General features: G+C 42.3%; 1 non-coding gene across 1 annotated transcript; it reads right to left on the bottom strand.

Annotated features, from left to right (window-relative positions):
- Positions 1-867: 867 nt before the first annotated feature.
- On the bottom strand, positions 868-949 carry TRNAS-AGA (transfer RNA serine (anticodon AGA)). Its single transcript has one exon. It is a non-coding gene; the product is annotated as a tRNA-Ser (tRNA).
- Between the last annotated feature and the right edge of the window lie 7,924 nt (positions 950-8,873).

Raw genomic sequence — 8,873 nt, 5'->3', positions numbered from 1 at the left:
TGCCTGAGCTCTGCTGCAGATGACCTGGCCCACAATGCAGATCAATCCCGTAGTGCTGCAGTTTCCTCCACGAGGACCGCAAATGAGGAGATGCTTTCTCGGATTGACCACTTCTACCTGAAAGCAATGATGCTATTGAACATAAGGTCTTCTGGAAAAAGCAAGTAAGGAACAAAGGGAAAGATCTAAAGTGAAGAAGTGCACCCAGAGACACAGTTTTGAGCCACCAGTGGTGCTGGGGACCATCTGTTCCAAGGCTCCTGCTTCATGAGGAGCAGATGAGGTCTTCATCAAGACCCCTGATGTCCAGGCAGCACCTGGCCCTAGACTTCCCCAGTTGTGTGAGGAAAAGGCACAGTCTTGAAACCCACATCTCAGGTTTCTGAGTCTGTAGTTCTTTCTCTCTCTAATGGAAGAGAGAGAAATGCTGTGAACAAGCAGCAAGTCAGGTTTTTCGTAGCCAGGAAGTCGTGATGACAGTGGTAGTTTTAGAAGAGAATCTTCCATGCTAACATTCGCAGTTGATTACACGGCCGAGTGGAGATGCGCACAGTGTCTCAGCTTCCCTGGACCGACTTAGACACTAGTAGGGCCTGTAGGGCAGCAAAGTGGGGCGGGAAAGTGACTTCCAGTCTGTGTCCATTACGAGTCACTTAGATGCTGTGCCTTATTAGGGTCACTAGCATCGTTCACTGGCTGTGTGGTTTTTTCTTTCTTTGTTTCTTTGTTTTCTTTCTTTCTTTCTTTCTTTCTTTCTTTCTTTCTTTCTTTCTTTCTTTCTTTCTTTCTTTCTTTCTTTCTTTCTTTTCTTTTTAATGGCCAATGAACTCCTCCCAGGACAACCTCCAGTGTTGGAGAAAAACACACAATAGTCGACAGGACTCGAGCCTGTGCAGGGACACCCCAACGGATTTCTAGCCCGTCGCCTTAACCACTCGGCCACGACTACAGGTGTGGTTTATTCTTCATACAAAGAGTATGTGTGCACTTACACAGACGTAGTTATCATATATTTACATGTCTACCGAATTCTGAAAATCACAAGTTATTTCTCAATACCAAGGGTAAAAGTGTATGTATAAATATATATAAAATACAAACTATATATCATAGGTTGGTAGATTGATCTTACCTTGGTGTTGAGAAATGAGCTCTGACCATCAGAATTCTGCACACTTGTTTCATTATAGCAAATTATTTAAGTGTCTTCTTTAAACAAGGAAAAGCACCTTTAAGAAAAAAAACAAAACTCTGGTTCGTCCATGCAGCAGTGATTCACAGCAGGGCTGACACAGTAATTTTCAACCACGTTTTTGAAGACTTGCTCATCCCACTTGGCCACTGCTCCTCACACATTAGCCTCTGTGGGCAAGCCTCATTTTAGAAAGACTTGTGATTATAAAGCCATAACTCAGTAGCAAGATGGTAACTTCCTTCAGTGTGTGGCCTTGACCCGTGGGGGCCTCCCGCATGGCATCCGCTCTGCGCACCGTCCGCGGGCTAGCTCAGAGATCCAGTTACTGCAGAGATGATGTACTTCCCTCATCACACTTAACCCATGTCTCACTTATTGCTGCTGATTGATGAAATAACCCTAAATGCTCCATCATTTTTATATTTCTGCCAATTTCCTGAAATTCAGTTGAAATTGGTGTGAGCCCTTCTATGAGAACTGGTGGCTGTTTATTATGGACAGACAGTGCCTATGGAAAGTCACATAAACCGGTCCACTGATGTGAACCCTTTACTGTTTATCGTTAGCGGAATCTTGATGATGGAAGGCCACGAAGGCTGGAAGCATAGTATACTTTTCCCAACCTGTCGTAGAGAACATGTACTACGAAAGGTTACTTAAGGCAGTGATCCTTTCATTCCTCATTTGCATATGTTAACACTTGTAAATTGGTGTAAGACTATTTATTTCCTCAAGTAAGAGCAGAGATGGAAAAAAGACATAACCAAAAAAAAAAAAAGGAATATTATTCAGCTCTGAAAAGGAGGGAGCCATCAACCATGAAGAGCCATGGAGGAGTCTTAAATGCATATTTTAAAGTAAAATAAGCCCATCTGAAAAGGGTGCGTACTGCCTGATTTTGACTTCATGATACTTTGGAAAAGACGGAACTACGGGGAAGGTGAAAGATCGGGCATTGGGAAGAGGGATGGATGGCAGAGCACAGAGGGAGTGTAGGGCAGTGAAACTACTCTGTGTGATACCATCATGGCGGATACTTGTCATTATATGTTTTTTCCAAACGCACAGAATGTACCACACCAAATGAGCCCTACTGTAAACCCTGGACTTGAGATGATGATGACATGTCGGTACAGGTTCATTCTTGGTCACTACCATTGGGGGGATGTTGATAGAGGCGGAGGCTGGGAGGCCAAGGAGTATATGGGGAATCTCTGTAGCTTCCCCTCAGTTCTGCTGTGAACATAAAACAGCTCTAGTAAGTAAAGTCTTGGGGCATCTGGGTGGCTCAGTTGGTTAAGCTCTGACCTTTGATTTTGGCTTAGGTTGTGATATCTGGGTTGTGAGATCAAGCACCGCGTCTGGCTCCAAACTTAGTAAGGAGTCCGTTTGAGATTCTCTCTCCCTTTGCCCCTTCTCCACTCATTCTCTCTCTCTCTCTTTCTCTCAAATAAATAATAAAATAAGTCTTTAAAAATAAGGTCTTAATTTAAAAAGACAGCATGCTGGGGCTTATAATAAGTAACAAATAGAGGCACCAGGAGGAAAGTAATTTTGGCGGCATTGGAGTGTGTATCTTTCTCGCTAGATGCTGAAGTCCTTACGGACAGCCTGTGGAGACTTCCTGATCCATCCACGAGCCATCCACCTTGGCTCAGTATCTCTCAAGCTTTTTCATTCCAGAAAACTGAAGAACAGAAACTCACACCCTGTGAGTCTGAGGATAGAGCTCCAAGAAGCTCACCATTAAAAAAAACCACTTGGGCTCTTATGTTTAGCTTCCGAGGAGTATGCCCGCATTGCCATTCTGTGTAGGCCATCTGCCACACTTGCCTCCAATCTCTCAGGCTCTTCCTCAGAGGCAATGACTTTTACCAGGTTTTCTGTGTAATTCTGGGTGCATGTTACATACATCCACGTGTGTGGTTTTTTTAAACATTCTACAAGATACTAGACACACTGTCCCATACTGTGCACTTTTACTCTGTGTTACTTTACTGGGTGAGAAGCTTTGGCTCTCTGTTTTATGATGGTATACGGGGCTGTCTTTCTAATCTGTACTGCATGAGATTCATGCATGGACCATCATCTATCCAACCAGCATCCCAGTGATGGGCACCGTACTGTCTCCGGTCCACGCTTACCCCACATGATGCAGGGGCACACGCTGTTATCCATGCTTCTGTGGGTGCTCGTGAGGACATTTATGTTGGAGAGAGTCTGAGACAGCCCATTGCAGAATTGAACTCTACACGTTGTTCTGATCTGGATCCCAGTGGCACATGCGCACACGTCTTTCCTGCCTCTCCAGTAACACATGCAGCTCCTCATGCTGTGCAGTGGACTCATCCTCCTCACTCCCTGGAAAACCATAGTTGACAGCCTCTCACTTCCAACTTAATAAGCAATAAGTGGGAGATGTTCTATTTATTGCTCCTTAGAAAACCATTCCATTTCTCATGTTGTATCTTGAGACACTAGAAGAATCTGGTTGATACATTCTATATTGTATGTGGAAATATCATTAGTCAGACTCAAAAATTCACCTGATGTCTTTCTAATCTCATGTATTACTGCAAGCGACAGCTTTGCTGATAATATACGCTGTCCTCCAGATCTTCCCGGACATCTCTGTAGAGACCTTCCTACTCATCACCTGCCTACTGGTCTTAAAGTCACATGTCCTGGTTTTTGTTTTCATAGTACCTCATTTCAGAGTACAAAATAATTTTTCAGTTATCTCCTACCATACAACAAGCCATTGCAAAACTCGATGGCTTAAAATGGCCATTTATTGATATTGTGCACTGTTCCTTGGTTTGACTAGACTCGGTTGGTGGCCTTTCCTGGGGCTGTCATGGCTGTGGTGAGACAGTAGCTGGGAAGAGGACTCTGACATCAAACTAATCATACATTCAAGACAGTTTTCTTCTCCCATCTGACAAGTGAACTGAGTTGTCAGCTGAAGCTCAGCCACTCAAGATGGCCTGACTTCTCATGACATGGCCCCTGGCTTCCAAGAGGGTCATCTCAAGATCAAGATTTCCAAGAGGCAGGAGGCAGAAACTTTCAGGCAAGTTAGAAGTGGAGATATGTCTATGATTTTCTAGTTGTCAAACCAGCTCAGGACTCATGCAGATGAAAGGAGATGAAGAATTAGTTCTCCGTCTTCATGAGGTATAGAAAAAGCATATGGACAGGGAATGTTGATCCTTTGTTCTTGGGAAATGCAGTCTCCTAAGGGTGGGGCAGTGGATAATGGCAGGTACCTGTCAGATTTTATAGCCCACATGTGGACTTAGTGAGCAATAGTTATTGGCTGTGACTCTAGTTATTATCATTTTGCTCCCCCCCTGGAATGGAGTTGAGGAATAGTGCATGTTGCACTACAATATATGGTGTTGAAGCTGCTCTGGGAGGCAGGAAGTAAGGTGAGGCTGGTGTATGGACTGCATTTCCAGAGCACAGCCCTTTGCCTCTGAACCCTACCACATGGCCTTCTTGTGAATACAGATATTTGTTGAGCAGTGAGTAAAGGAACCATAATGATCACATTCCAGTTGGGGAAACAAGTTGAATGCCCATAGATGTGATCATCTCTGATGATGAAATTTATAATGAAAATAAAATCTGAAAGAGAATTGGAAATTGAGACACATGATGCTCTGTGCAGCCTTTGAGGTCAGATCAAGAAAAAGCAACAGGGTGTGAGATTTGAGAAGAGATCCTAGGTATGAGATCCAAGGAAGAGACTCCAGGTGTGAGACCTGAGGAGAGAGTCCATCCAACCTTATAATGGATTATTCTGCAGTTACCAAAACAGGACAAAGAATATGTGTTGACATAGAGTAACTCAAAAAGTCATCATAGTGTATGTAGTGTGAAGGAACAATGTAAAAAGGGAAATTACAATACACATGCACGTATGCACACACAGACATACTTCCCACCCTCTGCTCAGGGCTAGTCATCCAATGTGACAGGGCAGGTGAACTGGGATATGGGTTACTCAGCCAGGTGGCTGCTGGCCTCATCTGATCTCCCATACAGGCTATATTTTCATTTATCTCAGCGATGAATTTCAATCAAGTCTGGAACCATTAGGGGGGCTACATCCAGTAAGAAGTGCTACTGAATGGTATGCTCTACTCCAACTAGCCATACATAGCCTCACTCCAGCGAAAGCCAGGGAAGAAAGTAACATTGCAGAGATGTGATTTCAAATGTACTATATTACGGAATGCCTGGGTAGCTCAGTGGTTGAGCATCTGCCTTCGGCTTGGGGCGTGATCCCGGGGTCCTGGGATCGAGTCCCACATCGGGGTCTCCACAGGGAGCATGCTTCTCCCTCTGCCCATGTCTCTGCCTCTCTCTGTGTGTCTCTCATGAAGAAGTGAATAAGATCTTTAAAAATAAAACAAAATAAAATGTACCACATTGCAATGCATGACCGATCGGAGTGAACACTTTTGTACTGAAATATATTTTATAATTACATGGTTCAACTAAATATAGATGTGCAGACATGTTTAGCTGAAAACATAAAGATACGTCCCAAATAAGATAAAATGTAAACCCCCTTTTTGTAATTGTGAAACCTTTATCCCTTTGCTTTCCCATTGATTTTGCCTTCTTAGGTCCTCCATGTAGAGCGCTATGCTCTTTTCAAAATTTTAATGGTAAAGGGTTACGGGGATGAATAGAACCTCTTTTCTATCCTGTCCTTTTGTAGCAAATTTCACAGATCAGCTGAGAAGTCTTCCCAGCTCCCTGGAAAAGTAATCCAGTCCCAGGAGGATACCAGGGGATAGTAGTTTCTTGTAGGATAAGGTGATGGGGTAGGCGCAAGGTTTGGTATGCTCAGTGGCTAAGTATTATAATATGACTACATATAACTTAGAAAAAGGGAAAATATCCGAAGAAGACATTCCAAATAATCAGGGTAACAAAGCCAGATATAAATACTGTCCATGTTAACGTACTTCAATTATTATACTACTTTGGACCATTTAGTTTAGTGATTTGTAATGAACATTTCTGAACAATTGTCTTCCACAATTTTTATATATAAAAGAGTGTTTTTTCTTGGTTTGTGCCTTGATTCATTCAGCTGTTCTCCTTAGGGATTTGTAGGTGGCTGCTCTAATTAAAATTTGTGAGGGGGGAATATTTGCATATGAACCAATGCATGTATCTTAGTTACTGTGGTTTTGTTGGTTCTATTGCCTTGACCCTATTTCAGTCAGCAGAGGTAGGAAGGGAATCCACAGCAGAACAAGAGAAAAGGATCAATATTAACCTTTTGGGTCTCAGAGCTGAATTTCCAAATCTCCAGAAGAGATAATAGAAAGACATGTAGTTGACCCTCAGAATTTCAAAGTCCCTAGTTTTAACTCGCAATGTTCAAGTTTTGACTTAAACACACAAAAACAAAGGGGCAAATGCCTAACAAAGATAACCACCAACTCCCACCCTGGGATTGAGTAAAGGAATTAGGAGCTGGTATCACAGTTTGCTCACCTGAGATTGTAGCTTGTACGATTCGTGCACATTTAAAAATCATTCCGCTCTATGAGAAGTGTGTTATAATAGATTCTTAGAAGTAGGACTCAGGATTCAAAGTGTCTGATGGAGTAACCACCAGTGGAGGTGCTCTGGCGGTAAGAGTATGGTGTGTTTTGTATCTAAAAATGCCTCAGGTGGTCACCACGAACTTTGTTTTTTGGGGGTTGTTGTAATTGTTGTGTTGCTTCCATTTAGAAGGAAGGAGACGCAGCCCACAGCATAGCGATTCTTCAGGAGGTGGCGCCCACGACCGAGCAGGTGGGACACGGGGAAGACGGTACACGAAGAGATGCCTGTGGACTGTAGGCAGAGTGGAGGATACGCCAGGAGACGTGCTGCTCCTAAGAGGCACTCGGACAGAAGTATTTTTATGATTCTAAGCCTACTCGGTACACCTGGAAGGTCTCCCTGTCTACATGATTGTGTGTGTCACACATGTAATCAACTCGTTTGCTCCCCCTGCACACACACAGAATCCTTGTAACAGAGCTTGTATTCTTTTTTTTTTAATTTTTATTTATTTATGATAGTCACACACACACACACAGAGAGAGAGAGAGAGAGAGAGAGAGAGAGAGGCAGAGACCTAGGCAGAGGGAGAAGCAGGCTCCATGCACCGGGAGCCCGACGTGGGATTCGATCCCGGGTCTCCAGGATCGTGCCCTGGGCCAAAGGCAGGCGCTAAACTGCTGCACCTCCCAGGGATCCCTATCTTGCACTTTAAATGGATCTCTTGCCCATGCATGATTTTATAACACCATATACTGGTCATTTAGAGAACATTAGTTCACTGAGTTATGCAAATCTCTCAAATGTTAACACTTTTCATTATATAATATTTAATAATCACACCCATTGATACCACCACTAATTTCATTAGAAATGTATCAGGAAGCTGTCAAGCTTATGGTGTCCTACACAAGTATTCCAAAATTCAGATTTTTGTTTAAAGAAATAGAATTTTTATCATTGGCAATAAATACTGTAGTTTTTTTCTTTGAAGTGACAGGCTCACTTGATTACTTTCGAGGGAATACCTGCCAAATACCCAAGTCTAAAGTGTGTCTTTCTGCTGTCCCATAAAAAAAGCAGCTAGTTGAGCTTGTAACTCAACTGCACAAGTGCTTTTCCTTGAGGCAAAAACCATACTTTGGTATGTTACAGAAGTACTTTGTATGAATTTCTCACACACAATATTAAATAGATTTGTACACAAGAGTTGAGATTTAATACAATTACTAATTTTATTGCTTCACTTCAACAAGGATTTTTCTTTCTTTCTCTCTCTCTTTCTTTCTTTCTTTCTTTCTTTTTCTTCTTTCTTTCTTTCTTCTTTCTTTCTTTCTTTCTTTCTTTCTTTCTTTTTCTTTCTTTTTTAAAAGATTTTATTTATTTATTCTCTCTCTGTGAGAGACACACACACACACAGAGAAAGGAGAGAGAGAGAGAGAGAGAGAGAGAGAGAGAGGCAGAGATACAGACAGAGGAAGAAGCAGGCTCCATGCAGGGAGCCTGACGTGGGACTCGATTCCGGATCTCCAGGATCAGGCCCTGGGCTGAAGGCAGCAAGCTAAACTGCTGAGCCTCCCTGGCTGCCCAAGGATATTTCTTTCTTTCTTTCTTTCTTTCTTTCTTTCTTTCTTTCTTTCTTTCTTTCTTTCTTTCTTTCTTTCTCTCTCTCTCTCTCTCTTTCTTTCCTTCCCTTCTCCCCCTTTTTTTTAAGTAGGCTTCATGCCCAATATGGAGCTCATATTCAAGACCCCAAGATCAAAAGCCGCATGTTCTATGGACTAAGCCAATCAGGTGCCCCAACAAGGACATTTTTAAATGAAACTAGCTATTGTTTGGGTTTTTTGGATATTTCTTTTTTAAATTATTTATTTATTTATTTATTTATTTATTTATTTATTTATTGGATTAATTTATTTAATGGATAATTTATTTAATGGATTAATTTATTTAATGGATATTTCTTTTTTAAATTATTTATTTATTTATTTATTATAGTCACACAGAGAGAGAGAGAGAGGCAGAGACATAGGCAGAGGGAGAAGCAGGCTCCATGCACTGGGAGCCCGAAGTGGGATTCGATCCCGGATCTCCAGGATCGCGC

This window comes from Canis aureus, chromosome 5 (genome assembly GCF_053574225.1).
Source record: "Canis aureus isolate CA01 chromosome 5, VMU_Caureus_v.1.0, whole genome shotgun sequence".
NCBI lineage: Eukaryota > Metazoa > Chordata > Mammalia > Carnivora > Canidae > Canis > Canis aureus.
This window is presented reverse-complemented; position numbering and strand designations above follow the sequence as displayed.